General features: G+C 40.9%; 1 long non-coding RNA gene across 1 annotated transcript in view; it reads left to right on the forward strand.

Annotated features, from left to right (window-relative positions):
• LOC135237295 (uncharacterized) overlaps positions 1-23,550 on the forward strand; it is an 84,926-nt gene that overhangs the window by 55,632 nt on the left and 5,744 nt on the right. The gene's annotated exons all lie outside the window — the stretch shown is intronic.

The raw sequence follows: 23,550 nt of genomic DNA on the forward strand, positions 1-23,550 counted from the left end.
CGGCTGAGGCTGATTAAGAGACAGGCAGCCCTGCTGCCGCTGCTGCTGTCCTCGCTTGGGCCATGGGACCCAGGCTGACCGGCTAATCTGTGGCTTCCTGGTCTTCCCACTGGGTGCCTGAGAATCCTGCGGGATCTCATGGGGAACCCGCGTGATTGGAACAGGCCAGGCGAATCACTAGCCATCTTCTGACGCAAACTGATGACCCGCATCTACAGTCAGGACAGTTGAGAAAATCAAAAAGTTGGGTGTAATAAACTGAAGTAAAAATCTTAGGGGTTTGTCCAATGAATTTTTTTTTTCAATGTACATTGACTGGTCTGGGAATGCTTGTAAGCCAGATCTAGCCATATTGCTCTCAAAAATACTCTAAAAATAATGTGACTGCATCTACAAAAAATAACAATTAAAAAATTAAGGCTATAATTTGCATTGAAGTTTTTGTGTTTCTACTTGGGTATTATTTAGTAAAAGCTATGAGCCTATCATTGTCAGGCTAACACAGCTAGTTTAAAAACAACTAATGTTGGGTTCCTCTATATAATTACTTAATTACTTTGAACCTACTTAAATATGCATGTCCACATTCATTGCAATATTAAGCTAACTATCAATTAAAATTAAGCTGAATCAACTAATCTTTTTCATTTGTACTCACATTTTTTTACAAATTGTTGTTTCAATATTTTCATATAAATTACACTTTACCAATAAATAAAAAGCAAAAAAAAAAAAAAATTGTTTACATTACTTTTTATTTTAATTGGCCAACTTAGGAAGTCCAAGACTCTTGAACAGATCTCGAGTTATGATAACATACTAGTAGATCTAGTTAAGGAACTTAATGAACAGGAAGTCGGTAGTAACTGATCTCACTTCTTCTGGGTGAGAAACAGCTGCGCTAACCATTGCACAATAGACAAATTCACCTTTAGATGAGCACCTAGCCAGCATACTGAGCTGATCAATACACCACTCCCAGCTGAATCAAAGCAGGAATCTGAGTTGGGCCTTGATGAATTCAGTTTTAGTTCAGTGGTTAGCACAGCAGCCCTTCAGCTAGGTAGACCGGAGTGCAATTCCTGCCTGTTCCTTACAGAATTCATTAGCTGAATGTCTGTTGTAATGAACTCAGCATCTGTTGTAGTGCGTCATAGACCTAAGAAGTAGGCCAATTAGAAATAAAAAAGTAAAATGATCGCTTTTTTCTTGGAAAAGGGTGGTTTATACAAAAATACTGAAGAAACTATTTACAAAAATTTGAGTAGAAATGAAAAAAAAAAGCTAGTTAAATCAGCTTCATTGTTAAGATTCATAAGATTTATATTTAAATGAATATGAACATGAATATTTTAGTCGGTTCAACATAATTAAGCTGTAAACTAATTGTGTTAATTGTGCCTGACATTTACATAAATACCCCAAATACCTCATAATACCCCAGGTAGAAATTACTCAAAAACCTCAATGCAAAACTGTTACCTTCATTAAAAAAATGTTTTTTTAGTACAGGCAGTTAACTATTATCTCAATAATAATATAACTCACAATAATGTACTGTATGTTCTCTTACATTGTGAGTTGCTGTAGATAAGAGCCTCTACTAAACGAATGTAATGTAATGCACTGTATCCAGCAACACTGAACATTTAGAAATAGGACCCAGAACCCCTCTAACTGATATTGAACCTGTGTTGGAGTCCCTGTGTTATGGTACACTGCATTATGAGTGGCACCCTTTCACAATGATTTTTCCTCTTCCTCACCTGACCCTCTGTCCTCTCTCTTAGTTGATCTTCCATTCCCCACTCTCCCTCCTTTTTCAGCAATCTCTCCATCCATCTTCCCTCCTTCCCCTCTCTTCTCTTCCCTCTGTCTCTCCCGATTCCACCTTCTCCTCTCTTATCTTCTCCAGCCCCATCTCCTTGATTTCACTTCCTATCTTTACACCATCCCTTCTTTTTCTTAGGCCTCCCCATCTCCTCTTTCTGCCCTTTCTCTCCATTTTCTTTCTCATCCCTGTCATTCCCCTTCCTAAATCTCTTTCTTCTTCTATTTTCTCTTCTCCTCATCCTCCCTACTCTTTAATCTTTCCCTTCCTCCCTCTTCTTTTCCCCATTCCACCTCTACTCCTCTTTTCTCTTGTTCTCTCCCCACCCCCCTCTCCTCTCTTCCTCCTCTCCACTTGAATTCACCATGCTCAGGGACACTGCAGATTCCCTCTAGGCAGTGAAAGGCAGAATGAATACTTGGATGCCTTTTACCCCTATGTTCATAAATACACCCCCACCACACACAGACACACATTTACACACACACATGCGTGCGCACACACACACACACACACACACGCTTGCCTTCCTACTTCTGTACAAATAAAAAATTGTTACATAAATAACTGAATCATAGCCCCTGACATTCAAGTGTGGTTGTGTAAGTTTATATTAATAGTCATGTTCATTTTCTGTCCACTCATAGTTATTGAAAATATTATGAAACCCCTTAAAATGGTTTAACCTGCTTTATTTTGCACCCACACTTCTGCTCATATTATATTTGATATTTGATCAGTTTGTCTTTTTCTGTTGTGTTGAATGTTTTTTTTTTTGCATGTTGAATTTGTTTAATGTAATACTTTTTTCTGAATGGGGGTCAAGAAAAAAGATAACAGAATCATTCTGCATCAATTTTAATCCAGCAGGTGGGATGCAGAAAGGATATTACAAAGGTACAGAATGTACAATAAACTGTTGTTGTTTAATACAAGTCATTGGAAAGGAGCATGCTGGTTTATATGTCGATTACAAACATGTTGAAGTCACATCAGGAGCTTGCTGTCAAGGCTTTTATGCTGAAATTGAATTGGCAGAAGGCTTTGAAAGTGTTTTCTCAGAAACTTGCTGAAGAAAAAAGTAAAAAAAAAAAAATTAACTATGCCACTTTGGCATGTGATCCACAGTTCACCAGGAACTTATGGCTTGTGCTGATAATGTTTATGTTGTCTTGATAATCACTTGGCTGAAGAAATCAGAGTCATTAAAGCTGGGTAGGGTCAGACTGTATCCATCCAGGGTGCTGGTGAAAATAAAGCTATATTAGTGGACACTGATACATGTATGGATATGTTACTGTCTGGTTTACCTGTACAGCCATTTTGTTTTCAATGAAGTTGGTCTTATCTGACATCTGTTAGTTATACCAGCAAACATTATGGTAGTGTTATGATAGTTCACCCATTAAATGGAAAACAAGTCTGCTTAATTTTTCACGCTTTAATATAGGTCAATTATATGTGAAAGTCTCAAATTAAAACATAAGGCAATGTCTTCAAACAAGAATTCAAACAACCAATATGGCTTGGCTGATGTGTATTTAACAAATTTTGATTTAAAGACCCATTTCTGGGATGTGGTCCAAGATGATGGAACTTTGACCTCTTGGACAGTAAGTCTATTGAAATTAAGCAGCAAATCTTCCTGTCAAAGCTTTGATCATGCTGGTTATGCAAAAGCCATTATCACTTTTGATCTGTGCGTCTGTTTGGTGAGTTAATACAGCTTGTCCTTGGAAAATACATGTTTATAATAAAAATCCACGTGTGCCTGACAGGACACATTAAACTGTGTGTCTGCTGTTTAAATGCTGACCAGCATAAACGTTCAGTGTCTCATTAACTTAAACAAACATGTGTTTAAACCTTCAGCGGTGGACAGTGAGTAATCTTCAGTCTGTTCCCGTGGGCTTTGTGCAATTTGAATATTTAACTGGGTGTAATTTAAGAAAAAAGTTTTTTTTTTTCTCTCTGCTGCAGTCCCATCCTCGGCTTTCTCTCTGTTAAAAGGAACAATTACCACAATGAAATTCCACAGTTCTCTGTTACAGCGGGAGTCTAATTGCTCAAACAAAAACCAACCACATTTTTAACGATCGTAGGAAACACAGAGGAAACCGCATACTATGTTAATCACAGCAGAAGCAATTAAAATTCAGTTTATATGGTACCGCGATTCTTATTCATTGGCAGAAAATGACTGTTTGTCTTAAATAAAAAATAAAATTATAATTAGTTTCAAGTTCAATCATGACCACATTCCCTTAAAAGGAATTTAATTGTCGACCATACAAAACAAAATAATTAAAATTATTTCAATTCAGCCTCAATTTTATACATCATAAACATATTACGGTGATCAGGCATGATGGCACTGCATGTACAGAGAATGAATCACAAACGCTAGGGGTGCTAGTGTGCAGATTGCCCCATTCAGGATTGTGTGCAAGACTTTACTCGAACTTCACAACATGGTCTTAATCCTGACATATCGCCTGCCATAACCGGTCATGGTAAAGTCAACATTACTAGCAGAATAATCACTGCCTACATTATGAGTGTTATGACATCTGTCACAAGCTGATATAATATTGTCATGACTGGTTATGACAGTTTGTCATTCTTATGACGGTGTTATGTGGGCTCTATGGCATATAAGTCTAGTAAAATGTTACCTTTTTTCAGTACTTACTGTAGGATCAAGCCTCTTGATTGTTCTTAACTAAACAAAAGCCCTGTGGATTAAGATAAGACGCTTTCTGTTGGAGGGACATTATGATTCACTGGTGACTCCAAGCCAATGGGTTTGCACATAAAACTCCCAGCTTTGGTGCCCCAAGCCAAAGAGGTCCAGCCTTGCTGGTGATTTGTCTGGTGATTCTTTTTGATGGATTCTTTCTCTCTCTAGCAGTGCAGGCTTACCCAACAAAACCCCGTCTAGGTGTGTACTGCTCCCAGCGCCGACCCCTCCAGGGGGGAGAAATGTTCAAAACGTCTGAAAGCAAAACATGTTTGTCTGCTGGGGTGCGATTATGGGCCTGTGATTCCTCACTGAAAGCAAGCTCCTGGGAGTCTGTCACAGCACCGGGCTGCAAGAGTCAGCAGATTTCCTTTTACCATGGAAAGTGATCATTTCATCACTTATTTTCTTAGTAATTAATAGCTACTGGTGAAGAATTAGGGCTGAGAAACAACGTCAGATTTTGTTGCAAATGTGTACACGTTATCTCGACAGTCTGTGTCATCCCCGATGATGTGTTATATTTACCTGCGTCCCTGCCAATGTGTCTACACTGCGCCTCTGTGAAGACTACCCTTTAGCCAATCAGGCCAAGGCATGTGGCTGTGTTTCTGTTCATTCATTTTTATTTGGGAATTTAAAAGAGCACGGCGATGGTGTGGGTGAGGGGGGCCATGGGGAACCTCACAGCAAATAGATTCCTCACAAGAGGAACTTACGTGAAGAGTGAAACCATTGAGATGATGAGTAGCTTAAACTGAATCTCACCCGCATTGCCCTCACATCAGTTTTTGCAAGAGAGATTTGATTTAATGATATGTTTGGCTTGTCCTATGAAAAATACCATAAATCATTCATAGAAAAATAAATAAGTTGCACCAAAAAAAAGGGAAATCCAAACCGGAATTTGATTGCGGCTATGTATAAAATTATAAAATGGCTCCATGACACTGGGCTATTCTGTTAACCTGTTGCACTGTGGTCTTTATTACCCGTACAGAGAAATGGCATGGCCAGGCTTACATGGATAATTGTGGCCAGTTTTGAGTGTTTTATGTTTTGAGTTTTTAATATGTTTTTGGGGCCTGCATACATTTGAGGTGTAAACGAGCCTGATTAGGGCTGTGTTCTGGATCAATCATCTTGTGAGCCGCTGGTGTGCGGAGTGTGGTGCAGAGGGGGGCAGGGAAGGGGTGGGGATAGGCCCTGAGAGGGGGCCTGTGCCAGCTCTGCCCGCTGTATTAGCTGGCCGAATTTGAGGTGGAGGGAGGGAAAGGAAGGGGGGGTAACGACTGCTTTAGTGCCTCGCTGCCATGCGTCACGGTGGCTGTTCATCAAGCGCGGGAGGAGAAAGGGAGGAGACGCAGCGGAGGGACGCGGGAGATTTAGTGGCGCTCTGGCTTTGATGCTGTGATGGGCAATGGGGACAGGTGCTTATGAAGATGAACAGCGCTGCTCCCTGCTCCGCTCCCTCACACGCTGTTAAGTCCTACACATGCCTGGGCATTGATGAGGAGGCGACGTGACGGAGCCGGGTGTGTGTGTGTGTGTGTGTTTGTGTGTGTACACACGTGTATTTGTGTGTATGCTTGTGTGCACATGTGTTTATTCATGTGCATGCCTGTGTATTTTTTGTCTTTATACAGGTGTATGTGTGTGTATTTATGTGTGTGTATGCCTTCTTGCCCTCCTCCTGTTGTAATACTGAGATGCACTTAACCTTTGCCATCAGGCATCTGGCCATTTAGTGATGAGGGATTCATGTGTATGCATATGCCCATCACCTATTATTAGTGTTATCTCTTTATTTGGCAGATGTCCTTATCCCAAGTGACTTACAAGGAAACCATGACATCTATCAGCCGGGAGTACAGTCAACAGACATGAAGCTGAAGAAAGAGTGAATGCATTCAGCAAGAAAAATATAGCACCTAGTCATGCTTAAAGGCAACATACAGCTATTATGGCATGGAAACAGCAACTAGATAGTGAACCAAAAAAAAAAGCTACAGCTTTGTGTACATTTTCTTGGTGTGGTTTTGATGTTCTCATGCCCTTAAAAGGCAAGGTCGATGTCAATAGTCATATGATGGCACTGATTGATCACCTTCTTCACACGTTGAAACGTTGACTCTCTTTAGCGTATAATGTTTTACAATTGCCTAATGTTACCATGCCTTATGTCTTAAAGAAGATACCCAATATCCACACATACACAGGCACCTACATGTGCAGAATGTTCACATAAACACACACACACACACGCACACATTGGTATGAATATATACTCTAGCTACTTGAAAGCACTTTTTTCAGAGCCTTTGCTATGCTTCCCTCCCTGGAAGGTCAGAGAATATTAAATATCAGCTTTGAAATACGTCACTGTGACATTCCTTTGGGCTGTGCAACTGCCTTTTTGAAATTTAAGCATAAATTACATCCCGTGGTTATAATTTGTCATGCTTTTCTGGATGAGTACCTTTTCTCCTCTTAGGTAAGTTGACAGAAAACACGAAGAGAAATGGAAGTGTCAATTTGCACAGTGAACAATTACAAGCTGATCTGTCACTGATCTGACTACAGAGTTCCCTGCTTTGGGGGGGCAATGGTAATGCCTTTCATGGAATTCCAGTTGACTGTTTAAATTAAGTTCGTCAAGTCCCTCCGACAGAAAGAAGAGACTGACGTGAAGATTAATTCAAAAGTAATTGTCCTTTGTCCTTGACTCAGAAACTGATTTAAGCAAGATTGTTGCTTTTAGTAGGGAACCTTCTCCTAGTCAATAGGCTCCACACTCACTAAAATTGATAATAAAATTGTGTAAGAGAGTAAAAAAAAACTCTATGAACGGACTGAATCTCTTTCAGTACGTGCATATTATCTTCCTGTAAGGAGCAATAATGACTACAGTCCAATTACCCAAATCCCTGCAAGATGCAGAGCAAAAAGGATCCATCTCCCTCTGTGGAGAAGGTGCAGCACCTTGCTCACACTGACAGCAGGCCTCTCATTAAGGATTATGTCATTAGCAAAGCGAAGCTACGTGCCTGAGCCATGGGTTTCCAATAAAGCCATCAGGGTGACAAATTTGGTGACATAATGTGCACCACCTCCCCGTTGTGATAGTGCTCTCATTACAGAGGGCAGTCTTTTCTACCAATGACCGTGCGTACATGTGCGTGTGGGGCATATATGCATATTGAAGCAATGTGGCGCTCAGACGTGCGGTATGTCTTGAATATTGGCACAGCTACAGGGTGTTGTTAGGCACGGCACTAAGCGGAGTGTCGATAAACCCCCTAGCCATGTCAGTGTTTATGATATACCGCACGTTCGAGTGCCATATCACTTTCATAAAATGGTGTCTATGTTTCTTATAATAATTCACCAAAGGAAGACAACACAACAGCTTTAAAAGTAATTTTTGCGATAGATGTGTACAGTATGTCCTTCAACTGAATTCATTTGATTACTGAGGAACAATAATTTCCTTTTTGGACCCAGTTTAACTGGCGACATACAAACTAGTTGAGGTTAACTGTTAACTGCTAAAAATGAAAACTTGGCACTCTGCAAAAACTAAAACAAACTAAGCTAACTAGCTACATAAACACTGTAAAATATGGCTTTTCCTTATTGTAGGCCTATACATTTATATATGGACACTGCCAGTCAAGATGCAGTTACTCAAGTAACTGGGATGCAGGTGGAGAATTCATCTCTTTCGCCGAAGTGTACTGCCTGTTTTCAGACAGTTAAAGGATCTGTAACATTACAATAGTTAAAGCAATCAAGCTCACAGTGATATTAAAACAATACGTAAACATGCAATTTACCTATTCTATTTACCAAACGTTCTATTTACTATTACTTTTTAGTCATTTTGACACTTGAACTGTGAGAGCTGCTATTTCTTATTTTTAATCGCCAAATGACAGATTTAGTCTCAGAAGTGGATGCCAGCACATTTGTTGCAAAGCTGTGTCCCCCTGTATTGTTTAATGGAAAAAATATATATATCTTGGCTCCTCATGGAATAGTTTCTGTTTCTGAAGCTGTTATCAATTTCCACGCGTTAGCACTCAGTAATTCCTGAGCTCTTTCTGGATAATGAAAAAGACAGTGGATTTGTAAGAGAAAGACTGAAAGGGCACTTGTCTAGTCCCTTATGGAAATGAAACACGTTTTCCCATTTATTGTGAAGTATTGATGTATTTTCTGACATTGCTAATATATATTTTAAATATATTGACAGTTTATTCCATTTTTGCATGGAATAGTTGGCAGTAATTTTCCTCCAGCCCCTGTCTTGGCTAAACCCGACTCCGGTTGCATGCCGCAGGCCGATTGGTTGATGAGACGGACTCTCTGGTTGCCTGCCTCAGGCCCATTGGCTGATGAGACAGGCTGTCTGGCAGAAGGGGGAAAGTGACTTGGATGATGTCAGCTGTCGTTCTGTGGTCCTGTGCTGGCAGGCGCTGAGATGCAAACTGAAAGCTGAGACAAATAGCTTCCTTCTCCCCCTGCTTCAGCTCAGTCCTGTCCCAGTCTGTCCCTGTCTATCCCTGTCCCTGTCTGTCCCTTTCCCTGTCTGTCCCTGTCCCTGTCCCAGTCTGTCCCTGTATGTCCCTGTCTATCCGTGTCCCTGTCTATCCCTGTATGTCCCTGTCTATCCGTGTCCCAGTCTATCCCTGTCCCAGTCTGTCCCTGTCCCTGCCCATTGCCGTCCCTGTGCCGGGTCTGTCCCGGGCATTGTCCCTGTGCCGGGTCTGTCCCGGGCATTGTCCCTGTGCCCGGACCACTTCGAGTCACGGCACATTCACACTCGGACACCATCCTAAGCAAATATATTAGCCTTTTGTGCTTTTTTCTTTTTTCGGTTCCACAAGTGTTTTATGGAGCATCACTGGATCAAAGTGCAATTAATATCAAGGCACAGCACTGGGGCCCAATGCTGTTTTCATGAAAGCAGTCATGCGAGGCCATAATTTATTGACCTATTTATTTTCAGATCTATCTGCGCAATTACAGCTATGTCACGCGGGGACACCTTGCAATCGCATGCGTGGTGATCCTGAAGCAGCACGTGTTTGGTTTTGTGCCTTTGTTGAGATGAAGAGAGGACAACGACAGCATTTGGGGTTTCACTTTATCACCCAGCTATGAGCATGCACCCCATGTCAGTGCCAGTCAAACAGTGTGTGTGTGTGTGCGTGTGTGTGCGTGTGTGTGCGCATTTGTGTGCATGTGGGCGTGCGTGTGTGTATGAGTGCGTGCGTGCGTGTGTGCGTGCTTGCTTGTGTGTGTGTGTGTGTGCGTGCATGTGTGCATGCGCCCGTGCGTGCATTTGTGTATTTGTGCATTCATGCGTGCGTGCGTGTGTGTGCGTGCGTGTGTGTGTATGAGTGAGTGTGTTTGTGTGCGTGCGTGAGTGTGCATATGCCTGAGTGAGTGAGTGAGTGAGTGAGTGAGTGAGTGAGTGAGTGAGTGAGTGAGTGACTGAGTGACTGAGTGACTGAGTGACTGAGTGACTGAGTGACTGAGTGACTGAGTGACTGAGTGACTGAGTGACTGAGTGACTGAGTGACTGAGTGACTGAGTGAAGGCAGCAGGTTTTGGCAGCTGTTGACAGACAGGAAACATAGAGAGGGCAAATGCACAGGGCCGAATGAGGTCACAATTGGCCTTTCCATGTTCACCAGCTGACACATTCCATGGTGCTTGGCATGCTGAGAACTGCTTCCCCACCCAGCACCCAGAGTACAGTGTCATGTCTTTGTCTGCGCCCAGCCCATCAGGGTCAACCCCCCTAAAAACTTTCTGCCCAAATGTGCTGAGGCAAACACAGTTACACAGGCTTGTGCTCCATGAAGGGACACTCCCGGGATTTACTCTGGCCCTTCTTCGGTAAAGACCTCGAAACTTGTCAGCATAGGAATCTTTTTACTTTTATTTTGGAGTATTCATAATTTGGAAGGACTTTATTTGTTGTTGCAATTAATGCTGTTTAATGTCATCATAAATTAACTTTTTATGACTCCCTAAAAAACGTATTTCTATAAATGGAATATAAAATACAATGAAATATCTGTGGAATATCTGTATGAAAACTGCCTTGCAGTCATGCTCACGTTGGATTGTGAATCTAAATTGCTCACCTACCTTGCCTGATAGTCACCGAGGATCAGAAGAATCATCTGATTACTGATCTGTATACATTTTTTTCAATTAAACTCTTATGATAATTATTAATTGTTATAATATGATGCCTGCCACTCTTGGCAGATATTTTGAACCAATGGAACGGCATCAATAAGACAGGGTTTCCTCCCACTCTCTTTAAGGAGTAGCAGTGTGCTGTTCAGCTGCCTTGTCTGGCCTAATGATCTGTACAGGTAGCCTTAGCGTTAACAGAAGGGGGAGACAATCACAGCACACATTAACAAGGTGTGATTGAGATAATTTTGCTCTCTGCATGGACCGTTCATTTTTTCAGTATCTTGGCTTGCGATACGAGTTTCAGATTTACTCTTTTCCAAAAGTGCAGCACAGTGCTTTCTTCATCCGATTTCTTCCCGTTTCCCCCCCCCACCACTCATTATCATGTGAAAATGCTTGCCCTTATCTGGCTTGTGTGTAAGATAACCTTGGTTTCGAGGCACTTTTTCACCAGGGTCGGGAGCCTTTTTTTTGTTATTAATGTTTTTGCATTTTTCCCCCCTGAAAACTTCCGTGCCCTTTATTTCAGTCCGATAGCCCCAGAGTATTTGCCCTTCCCGTTAATATACCTATTACCTTTCACTTGGGGAAAGTCTTGTTGAAATAATTCTTAATAACAATGTAATAGTTATTTGCATTGTATGTAACCTGTTGATTTGCGTTGTAAAGTAAATGGTAAATGGACTGCATTTATATAGCGCTTTTATCCAAAGCGCTTTACAATTGATGCTTTATTCACAGAGCTTAGGGTTAGGTGTCTTGCTCAGGACACTTGCACACCAGGCGGGTTTGACGGCAACCCTCCGACTGCCAGACAATCGGTCTTACCTCCTGAGCTATGTCACCCCATGTAAGTAAACATTACTGCACAGCTAAACCCATCTCTCACAGCTATAGCTTTAAAGTTACTATCCTGGAAGGAAATAATGATGTAATAATTGTCCCCAGCCTGATGAAATTGTCCATCCGTCTGTCCATTCGTTCGTTCATCACACAGTAGTATTATGTGTTTGCCACATGGTGGCGACAAAGTTATTATAACCTAGAACTATCACTCAAATAGGAAGTTAGCTCAGTCCAGTCCCCAGGTCCCATTTTCAGTTCTTGGTTGCAATTCTTGGAGTCGTGGTTACACATCTAGAAGATACCAGTAAGCCATTTATTTTTAATATAATTAATTAATTTAGTTTAGCCACCATGAAATGGTTGGGCTACACACTAGTCCAGCAGAGACGTAAGTTACATTGTTCTAGTTGGCTTCATAGCTAGCTTATTGAGCTTACTGTTTGTACAGAAACTTGGCTAACTAACAGTTTTGCTTCTGGAATTTATTAGATAGCTACCAACATACACTACATTTCCAAAAGTATGTGGACACCTGAACATCACACCCATATGTACTTTTTGTGCATCTCATTCCAAAACCATGGGCATTAATATGGAGTTTGACCTTTTGTCCTTTGCTGCTGTATTGCTGCTGTATTAATCTCCACTCTTCTGGGAAGGCTTTCCAGTAGTCAGCATTCCAATTCATCCCAAAGGTGTTTGCTGGGGTAGAGGTCAGGGGTCTGTGCAGACCGGTCAATTTCCCTGCCACCAAACTCAGCAAACCATTTCTTTGTGAACCTTGCTTTGAGCATGGGGGCATTGTCACAGGAAAGGGCTTTCCCTGAACTGATGCCATGAAGTTGAAAGCGCGCAGTTCTCTAGGATGTCATTGTATGCTGTAGTGTTAAGATTTCCCTTCACTGGAACTAAGGGGCCTAGCCCAAACCATGAAAAACAGCCCCAGATCAAAAAGAGAAAACACCAGGCCTGAGCCCCCAAACAGCAAGCACATGAGGTAAAAAAAAAAAAAAAATCCCAGTGGTGAGAACTCCCCGATGGGAAGAATCTTGGGAAGAATCCGACTATAGAGGGGGAGCCCATCCTCCACCGGCCGGCCGTAAGGGCATCCAATTCCCATTCCAATCTGGAATGGCCTAGTGTTTGCAACCACAGGTGTGTTCCATCCACAAACTACCCAACCAGCTGGGGTGAATTGAGACATCACTGGTTCTCCTCCAAAACACATGGTGTCCAACAGCTGCTTTGTTTTGCATGGAAGACCACAGCTAAGCAGGGAGTGGGGTCGGAGGAAGACTTCTCATATGCAGCTTTCACATGCGGTCTTATGAGCGCCCTTATTGGCCAATGGGGGTAACTGAAGAGCGATGAAATGCAGATCCCTATTCGACTGAACCCTCCCATACTTTGGGTGATGCCGGTCCCAACTGTGTGTCGCCCTGTGCAGCTATTGGCCACAGTCAGCCCTGGCATGGTACGAATTCAGTCAAAGGCCATGAGGTGCATCCATACACCACAGCATGGTACCGTATCCTAATAAGCCATCAAGCAGCCAAAATATTTCACTTTTTGAAGATGCCAGTGCAGAAGGTATTTACATGGGAAAGTGCTTTTTAAAAAAGCCTTTTGGTACTCTTATTACTCTTATCCATAGAGGAGATTTTTAGTGCACTACAATGGAAACTTTGAAACTTTCTGTCTTTGTGTTGCGGCCTTCTTTGTATGTGGGAAGAAGGGTTTATTTGCAATTCAATTCCAAATTCCTAAAACAAAATGATTGTTATTATTATAATAATTATTATTATACATTTCACCCAAACTGGGATGCCAGACAGTTCTGTAGGCCTGCCCCATCCCTGCAGTGCCCTCTGTAAATGGGCGCAGACTAGAGCGAGGGCCCTCCCAGGCAGATGTGGCCAGCTGCTGCTCCTCCTCCTCGCTCTGCAGTCCGCCAGCTGATCTGCACAGCCGCGGTGCCAGAGGGCGCCATTTCGCGCGCAGCTGGTGCAGGAGGACATACCCTGGCTGGTGGTACGACCAATTATGCGTCGCCTCGCGGCAGTCCCGGCCGCAGCCGGCGCCGATGTGGTCAGGGTTTAACTGCCGACTGTGGTGAGAGAGCGTCGCTGCACCAAGGGTTAGCGCTTCAGCTTCAGGGGCTACCCGGGAGGCGTGCTCTGATTCAGAAACACTGAGCGCCAGGGCTTTGCAAACAAACTTTACTGCGCTCACCTGTGTGGCTGTAGAAACTGCCTCACTCTAATATTTCCATATCATAAAGGCAATTCATAAAATGTAAGCACAACATGAAAATACCACCTGCCCCTGGGTGAGGTCATGTAGACTGGGTGTTCATGCTGTTTCGACATTATGAAAATGTTTATGTTTGGGTAGCTAGATTGAAATGTGATTAGCAGACTGCAGTCAAGTGTGCAAACCTTACTTTGTATTACTTTGCTTTGAGATGTAAATGTGCACCACTTAATGAAAGTTTTTAATTATTATCAGACAACCTTTCTATAAAATATGTAGGAAGGTAGAGGAGAGAATTCAGTTTGCAGTTTTTTGAACAACGCAGGCAGACCCATCATTGTATCGCTCCCATAAGGGCACGAGATGTTTGTGCCGTATATACAATTCTGCTATAGAGCGTACCACAGAATCTAACACAGTGGTTACACAAGCTAGATGTGCAGAGCAGCGTTACATTGCATTACATTACATTCATTTAACAGGCACAGTTATTAAGAGGACATCCACATGAGTTATATCAAACACAGTGATTTAGACCATGGACTATATTCATAAAGCATCTCCTTTTAGCTCATAGTAGTTCAATTTAAGTTCCAGAAAGGAATACACAGATCATTCTCCTTACAGACACTTTATGAATACGAGCCCTGGGCAACAACACTCTTAGACCAGAGAGTGTACTTGCAACACCATTACATAGCTGGTACTGGGGATAAGATTTCATTGTTAGTTGTTCCTTGGGTGTATTCTCAACAATTTCATTATGATTTATGAGCACTGTAGGAGAAATCTATTGTGTTTCCGACACATTCTTGTTTGTCAACCAGACAGATGTAAAGACAACAGTACCATGCAGTCATGTATCAGCATTAGTTTCCCTCTGTCTGGACCATGAAGGGTATCATAATTCCGATGTCCCAATTTTAAGAAAGATATCTTGTGAGATCAGCTGTTGTAAATAGAAGCTCTATTTCTGGAAGGGGGGTGGCCGAATTGAAATAATTTCCCCTGCACGACTGCTCCCCCTTGGCAAGCGAAGACATTTAGTTAATTCAGTCTGCCATATGATAGAAATCTAGACACCCACACGAGCCTGGGCAAAAGTCCCCAGACAGTGATGTAACTAATGACCTTTTCGTGAGTACACATTTATTTGTAGGGGTGTATAAATTAATTATCCCCTTCAGAAGGGAGCAGATTATTCTCTGTTATTGTCTGAAATGGCAAAGGGAAGTAATATCTGGGGGTATGGCTGCTCTTTCTTCCTGAAGGTGATCAATGGGCATGTGTCAGTGTCTGACCAGAGGCCTCCTCTCCGGCACTGTGAGGGTATTACCGCCAGTTTCTCAGCTCCTGCACAGGAAGTGGAGAGCAGGCCTACGGTGTGTCTGTCTCACTGAAAAAGACACCGTGGCCAGACATTTCTTACTGCCGAACATAAATAAAGTAATTAAATTCATTAAAGAAAACCTAGGTCACAATTTATTTTGCAATGAATGGTCGACTGACTGTCAATGCCCACCAAAGAAAGAAAGTCTATTTAGAATGACTCACTCTTTTTTTTTTTTTAAGGCAAAGGTGTTATTTATATGCTTCAGCTGTCAATTTTCCCATAATGCTAGAGGTTTAGTGTCCTACAGCTCAGTGGTAAGGAGCTTTCATTCTTTCTTTGTTCCAACCACATTCGCAATTCCAGAATTTTAACAAGCTGTTAATTTTTCTTAATGACTCTTTTCATGTTTTGAGTGATTATTTACCCTCTTAATCCACATTATGTCAGAAATAGCTATGCATACCATGAATTCCCATATTCACATTGTGCTGTATTATTTATTATTATCAAATTATAGACTGTTGTGAATCAACAGGCTTGTGACTGGTGAAAATGTGGAAACATGACCACTAAAACTTATTAGATAATGAAGAATTCAAAGACGAAACAAATGATAAAGAGCCAAACCTGAATTATGTTAGCAAGGTTAAGGAAAAAATAATGCCAGAACTCGAACAAATGTGTTCAATAAGCTTTCACATATAAATTGTTTGATTAAAAATGTAAAATTGTGGACTACAGAGCCAAATCAAGAAAGAAAAAAGTCTTTGTCCAAAACATTATGGTGGGCACTGTGTATTTAATTAGGACTTAATGGCATGGATTCAGATAGAGATGCAAATAATTAGAATATCTCATAACAAAGCTACAAATTAATTTAGTATTAAACATGGATATTAAAATAAACCATATCATTGCTATGCATGCCTCTTTACCAGTGATGACCACCACCGAAGGGAATTTACTGTCAATTCAAAAATTGCCTTGATGTTTAATTAAAAATGGGAGGTGGGTGAGTCATTCTTATTGCATTTTATGGGCTTTAATCAATTTATTTATCGGCACAAAGAAGGCTTTTTAATGATTTCTCCCCTGTCTTCTCCAAATTGGGAATGCCCGGTCATATTCACCAGCCATACTCATTGCAACAACCTTCATTATTAATTATGGCGAATGCAGAGAGGCACATTTTCTCCTCTGAAACGTGATGTTTAGCTGCTGCTTCTTTTAACACTGCCGTCTACACGTAGAGCTGGAACCGACAAGATTTAGAGGAAGACACTTCATGGGCAGCTTCAGCAAGCAGGCTGCCACTCAGAGCTGACCAGCAGGGGTTGCTGGTGAGCTTTGAGATGCCGACTGAGTCTCTTCCCTCCCTGGGTGACGTAACAGAAAATTATACATTACTCTGCGGTATTACCAGCCACTGTTAACACTGGCCTGATTCAGTACCAGACTGGAGCCCATCCACACACTGGAACAATGCCTTAACAGGTACCAGACTGTGGGACCCATCCACAGACTGGAACAATGCCTTAACAGGTACCAGACTGTGGGACCCATCCACAGACTGGAACAATGCCTTAACAGGTACCAGACTGTGGGACCCATCCACAGACTGGAACAATGCCTTAACAGGTACCAGACTGTGGGACCCATCCACACACTGGAACAATGCCTTAACAGGTACCAGACAGTGGGACCCATCCACAGACTGGAACAATACCTTAACAGGTACCAGACAGTGGGACCCATCCACACACTGGAACAATGCCTTAACAGGTACCAGACAGTGGGACCCATCCACACACTGGAACAGTGCCTTAACAGGTACCAGACAGTGGGACCCATCCACAGACTGGAATAATGCCTTAACAGGTACCAGACTGTGGGACCCATCCACACACTGGAACAATGCCTTAACAGGTACCAGACTGTGGGACCCATCCACACACTGGAACAGAGCCTTAACAGGATAAGCCAACCAACAAACCCAATGAGGCTTTTTAAAAGGCAATGCAACCTGACAGATAATGGAGCTGATTTCATTATTAGGGTTCATGTACTCAGTGTTGGCTCTTATTATATTTTAAATCTGTTCAAATAGCTGCCTATGCATTTATGTCATTCATTGCTGTACCAGACACCTTCATCTAGACATCTGTTTTAAAATGCTTTCAGATTTGGTTGATGTTTTACACTTACTTTCACATTTTCTATCATTTCCAATCCTGAAGCAACTTAATTAAATGACCCAGTAAAGCCTGTAAGAAATCGTTTACAAATTTTGAATAGTTTTATTGCATAATGCATCATATTTTGACATAACTTGATTTTATCATGGAAATGAGCTGATTTTTTTTGCATGCTGTGGAGTATTTCTATCATTTGTGCTACAGGCTGTGAGATTGATGCCTTGCAGTTTTATTGGTTCGGGCATGATTTAGCCACGCAAAATCATGAGTCATCAGAAAATGTATGAAATAACTGACCATTGATATATTAGATTTATCTAATATCAGAATGCCAATTATTATTTAAATATAAGGTTGTTGATAAATGTTTTTCTGATTTAACATTCTCTCCATTTTGTTTATTTTTGTGCCAGGTCAACTGGTTGCAAAAAGTCTGCTACGATTGGTTTGTAGTAGACTTGCAAAAAGAGGAGGACGAGGGGATGCCCCCTTCAGGTGAAAAAGCTTCTTGAATGTTCAGGGCAATTCTGGTTAGATTCCAATTCGGTTGTGGGAAAGCATCATGCCGAGAATATTTCCAAAACAGCCCAAGAAACTGTTATTGTTCCAGTGAAGTTTTGTCAATATTACACAAATCATTCCAGGCATGTTGTGTACAAATTGTTGACAACACACCCCGGTGGTTATCATTCAGTCATGCATAAACAAAATGGAGGATACATGTAAGCTACATTTTAAGAATATTGCAAACTAAAGAAATGAAACTGCGGATTTGATCAACATTGCTAAGATTTCAGATAAAATTAAAAACAAATGAGCATCCACAATTCAAATTGTTTTAATTTGAATGAAACCTGATTATTGTTTAAAAAACTCTTCCCAAAATGTTCCTTGTGGCAAATGCACATGCTGGGAACATTTATCAACCCTTTCATGGGCGTCATGTGATCAGTTGAGCTGAAACTATCTTCATTACAACAGATCATTCTCTGCTGCATTATAACAGTCTGATATTAATATCTTTGCTCCATCTACAGCATAGAACACTACAAGAGATACTTTTAAGTCCGTATTTCTGTGAGAAGTTCACTGCTTATCATTACATTTAAGTAGATGTGTCCTGATTTTAATGAGTTGATGAAATACTATTTAATAAGCTTTTGGTGTTTTTTAATAACTCTGCCGATATGTACTTGTATGCAGTTAATAAACATGATAATTCAAACGGATACAAATAACCTGTTTGGTTTTAAAAAGACCAGAAAAGGGCAATAAAAGGATTCATATTGAACATTAAAATAATGGTCATAATGGCCTAAAACACTATTTTGAATATGGTATAAACATCCATATCACTTTAGAATGTATTTCTCATTTATTTCTATTCTGCTTGAAGGCATAATCTCATCACTAACCTCAAACTTTCTTCTTGTCCCATAGTGTGTTAAAGGAAAAATTTCTTTCAGCAATAAAATTTCACATATTTTCTTTTTTTGGAGTGAGAAATTTAAAATGTAAAGTAAAATAATTAAATGGTTTGTCCCAGGTGCATGTGCAGCCTTTTGTTTTAATATGCTTCAGTAAGGAAAACTTGCATATTAATGAATATGCAAAGTAATTATTTTTGGTTTGGTGCTGAATGGATATGCTTTAGGTATGTTCATGAATGGGCCAGCAAGCACTGCCTATCAAACAGGGATCACAGTACATATCCCCTACGAAATGGGAGAAATACCAAAACCTGGTTACTGAGGCCGACTAATGGTTGGTTGCAGAACGAGTTTCCTGACCGAACTTGCATTCAATGCATGTTTGTTCTCATTTGTATATAATACTTATCTCCCAGTATCCGTTTAGTGTCTTTTCTATATTGGTTCTAGATTCTAAAATTCTAATAAATCAACTAGATTCTGAATTCTTGATATTATCTTGATTTCCCTGATGAAGTGATATTTTTCCTCACACTGTTAAACTTTATTGCAATGACACTAAACAACCAAACATGCACTTGTCATTTTTCTGTGTTCTCTATTGTAACCCAGAGAACAGCATAAGGTCATTTCTCTTCTTGGCGACAGGTACTTTCTGTCAAAATTCAAGTTAACCTGGAAGTACTTCCCTGTTCTACCTTTCATGGTGAAAATATACTGCTACGCAGTTCCGTGAAAAAGTATTTACCCCCTTCCTGGTTTCCCTATTAAAATCTCATTGCATATTTGTCACACTGAATGGTTTCAGATCTTTAGACAAAATGTAATGTTATACAAAGGGAAACCGAGTAAACACAAAACACATCATTGAAAATATTTCGTTTATTTAATGAAAAAGGTATCAAACAGACATATCACACATATGTCAGTACATTATACATTTCTAGTAAAAGTCAAGTTACTTAGCACTCTGTGTATCGTGTACACAACACAATTGTAAATTGATTTCTTAAGATCCCAGGCTACTAATATAGTAGTATAGTACCGACTATAGCAGTTGGTTGCTAGCTGGTAAGGTGTGAATTTTTGGAGCCTGTTGCATCCATGTGTTTATGCAGACCACAGATTGACCTATTAAAACTAAACCTTAAGTGAAAGCAAATCAAGTTGAGGGACAAGATGTTAGTCAGGCTGCATCCCATGCCGACCCACCCGCAGCTAATGTAGCCTGATCAAGTCAACTTGAGCTCTCAATTTCCCTAAGCCATATCCCAAGCCATGAATGTGATTCGAATTCCCAAAACGTGATTATACTTTGATTCGCTCACATACATTTAACCATTTCTTTAGCGCCCCCTTTTTTTAACACAAGCCTGAAAATGACATATCAAAAATAAAATGTTCACTATTCTTAATCTTACTATTCTGTTTACTATTCATAATCCTGGTCTCTTCTGCATGGTAGGCCTTAGGAGCTAATTTTTCAAGAGCTCAAATGCAGTGGAAGTGAATGTTTTTTTTTTAAATCACCAAAAAGATTATTTATTTGAGTGGATACATATACGCATGGCTATAACAACGCTGGACAAATCCTGGTTCAAATTAGATGACAATATAACCAAAAATGAATATTCTGCATTGTTTTTTTTTCTAAGCTAGGTCTAGGTGGGTTTCCAAAAAGGCCATTTGGAGATTCCGAAAGGACACTTTATGCCAGTGGATATATGATGTTTTGCTATGGACCTCATAACTCTTTTTTTAAAATAACAAATACAGAAATACACCCATACACAACGCCCTTTGGATTGCGAGTGCGCTGACTCTACACTGTAAAAATGGTTCCGCTCTCTTTCACCCTTTCCCCTTTCCCACGCGCTGTTGGTGTACAGAAAGGGGGGGCCCAGCGTGGAAGCCATGGATAGAACTGTCTCCATTAAGTGATTTTTGTCTTGGCTGATAGGGTCTCGGCACTGAACCCTCTGAACACTGTAATCCCCACATTTTCAATTTCGGAAAGCCCCATGCCTGCCGCCCCCTGATAGAATATTCCAAACTCCTTTTCATCTCTATATCCTTGACCATGCAGTTGGGGCCAGTGACACAAAGTAGGAATAATAGAGTTACAGAGGTGTGTGGGTGTGTGCGTGCCGAGCCCCTTGCTGATTTTATAATGTACCACAGAGCTATTCCCATGAAATGTAAAACATGTGGTTTGGAAGGGTTGAATAGAGCATATCCCTGTAGAAAGTGAAGTTCTGTGCATTTCCAACAGCTTTTACCATGTTTTATTCCCTCAAATTTCAGTAAAACACATGGAAAATGAGGAGAGGCTTTAGAGACACTCAAAGTAATTATAGAATAAATAATAATAAAATAAATTATTTGCAACTCTTGATATTTATTCAACCCATAATTATGAGCACTTCTGAATGCAACTGAAAGCTATCAGTGATCTGGATTCAAAAATTAAAGAGAATGAATGCCTGATGCCTTTAAACATGTTTTAGGAACCATTCATTTGCCTTTGCTGATGGTCAAAATGTCAGTGGACTGTGAAAATCCCTTACAAATGATGCAAATCTAAGGTCAGACGTACACTACACAACGTTTTAAGTCTTAACATCGCAGGACGTCTCACATTTACTGACCATGATTCCCGTATTGCTGTCTTAACTGTGCACGCACTACAAGGCGAGTCATCGATGTGAGGTCATACATTACAAGACAACAACGAGGGACAGACGTTTGCATGTGCTGACTGTCAACTAGAAGAAGAGAGGGTCGCCATAGAGACAGTGCATAAATAGGCCATGCCGGTGGAGGAAAACAATCCATTCTGGCCCATAGAGTTAGTATAGCAGTCTGTGGATTATCAAGATTATTAAAATTCTGAAAAGTTGTGTGGTGGGCTGTATGATAACAAAGCCAAAAACCTTGATTTTACGCTTTATGTCCTCCTGTGCCAAAGACTGAGCCAATGAGGAGGACTGAGGATTGAAAAGTGGAATCAGGCCATCAGATGTGAGGGGAAAGGAGAAAAACTCTTGGATTCTGAATCTAGGCACATCTATATTTGTAGTAAGTTAGTGATTTTGTCATGGGTAAGTACTTAAAACTTTAATCAGCTATAATGCTGAGGTCAGAAACGGCAATTTGAATGTTTGTTTAGTTCATTTCTTCAGGATGTGATGTAACTAGAGAGCAACTAGCTAGCCAACGTTATTATGATTACTGCATTTAGCTGATGTTAGCATCATCGCTTTGACTAGCTAGGTTGCTAACGATCTTGCTAACATACTACAAATATAGACTTGCCTTAATTCAGTATCCCAAAATTTTCTTCCTTTCCCCATATGTCTTTGGCTCATTCCTTTTGCACAGGAGCACATAAAACTGGTTTCACAATCCACTAACAATTAATAACTCTATGAAGGACAAGATTGTTTTCCCACATCGTGGGCATGGCCTTCATTGTGATGTCTTATGCAATGGATGAAGATCAATTGGTGGCAGATTTTGTCAGCACCTTCAGCCTATATGTGCAGAAAAACACATTAAAAAGAAGAAATTAAGCACATTGATGGTTGGGACAACATGGCCAAAACAGACTCTCAGTTCTACACAGAGAGCTGTAGCTGAGCATGGAATCATTGGTGATAATCAGTACACTAAATAGCTTTGGTCTTCATATTTTAGCAGTAACTATTCTTATTTCAGCTTTAAACTATTATATCTATCAGCCCTGTACAGTGAGTTACCTTGTTGTGATATCATGTATGATTTTGGGTTTATGAAAAATTAAAAAAATATACAAAATAACCCCATAATGCCAGAGACTGGAATTGACTGCACTGTTGCTAAGGCCATCGGCTAAAGCGGCCGCCAAGCCCTCGCCATGCTGCCACTAAACGATGCGGTCACCACAGAGGCCCACAGCCCCAGAGAACGGGAGAAGCCGGGTGAAATGTTGGGTGGCTGGGGTTGGCAGTGATGGCGGTGGAATAATAAGGCGCAGGCATTATTATCTCCTCTCTAGTTTTACGTTTGGCTTTATTTCGCTTTGGTTGACATCCTTATCCCATTAACTGTGACGAAGGCCACCCCGCCAGCGGGGGGGATGCGCTGCAGTCTAACAGCATTATCATAATGGAAAAGTTGTAGTGCGTTTTCTATTTACTGTTGGCCTCTGCATATCTTTACGCCTGCCTGTGTAACATAATGAGTTCTGATTAGTAATATTGACTTCACAGATAAGGCCTGTCTTTTGAAGTGGCATCGGCTCTGACTTTGTTCTTGGCTGGGTTATGATTTCGTGTTTGGAATGTAGCTGCTGGATAATTTTATGCCCCTCCTTCCCTACCTCCCTCCCTCCTTCCCTCTCCTATGGGTTGTGCAGATTAATTCGTATCTTCTTTTTCATCTTATCGACGTTTTGATTTCCAATTAAAATCTCACTGTTTTTTCCCATGATGAATAATAAAAATGAAAAAAAAACTACTGTTAGCGCTGCAAGTGATGCTGGTTTCAATGTGTGCTCCATATTTGATGCTGGTTTAGTGTGGGATCCTTTTTGGGAAGCTCTGATCTGTGTGCATGTGTGTGCTCACGTGTTATTCCATGTATAGTGTGTGTGATTACGTGCTTGGTGCTTGCATAGATGTGTGAATATGGGCTTCTCATGTGCTTATGCATGTGTGGTGTGT

This window comes from Anguilla rostrata, chromosome 13 (genome assembly GCF_018555375.3).
Source record: "Anguilla rostrata isolate EN2019 chromosome 13, ASM1855537v3, whole genome shotgun sequence".
Lineage (NCBI taxonomy): Eukaryota > Metazoa > Chordata > Actinopteri > Anguilliformes > Anguillidae > Anguilla > Anguilla rostrata.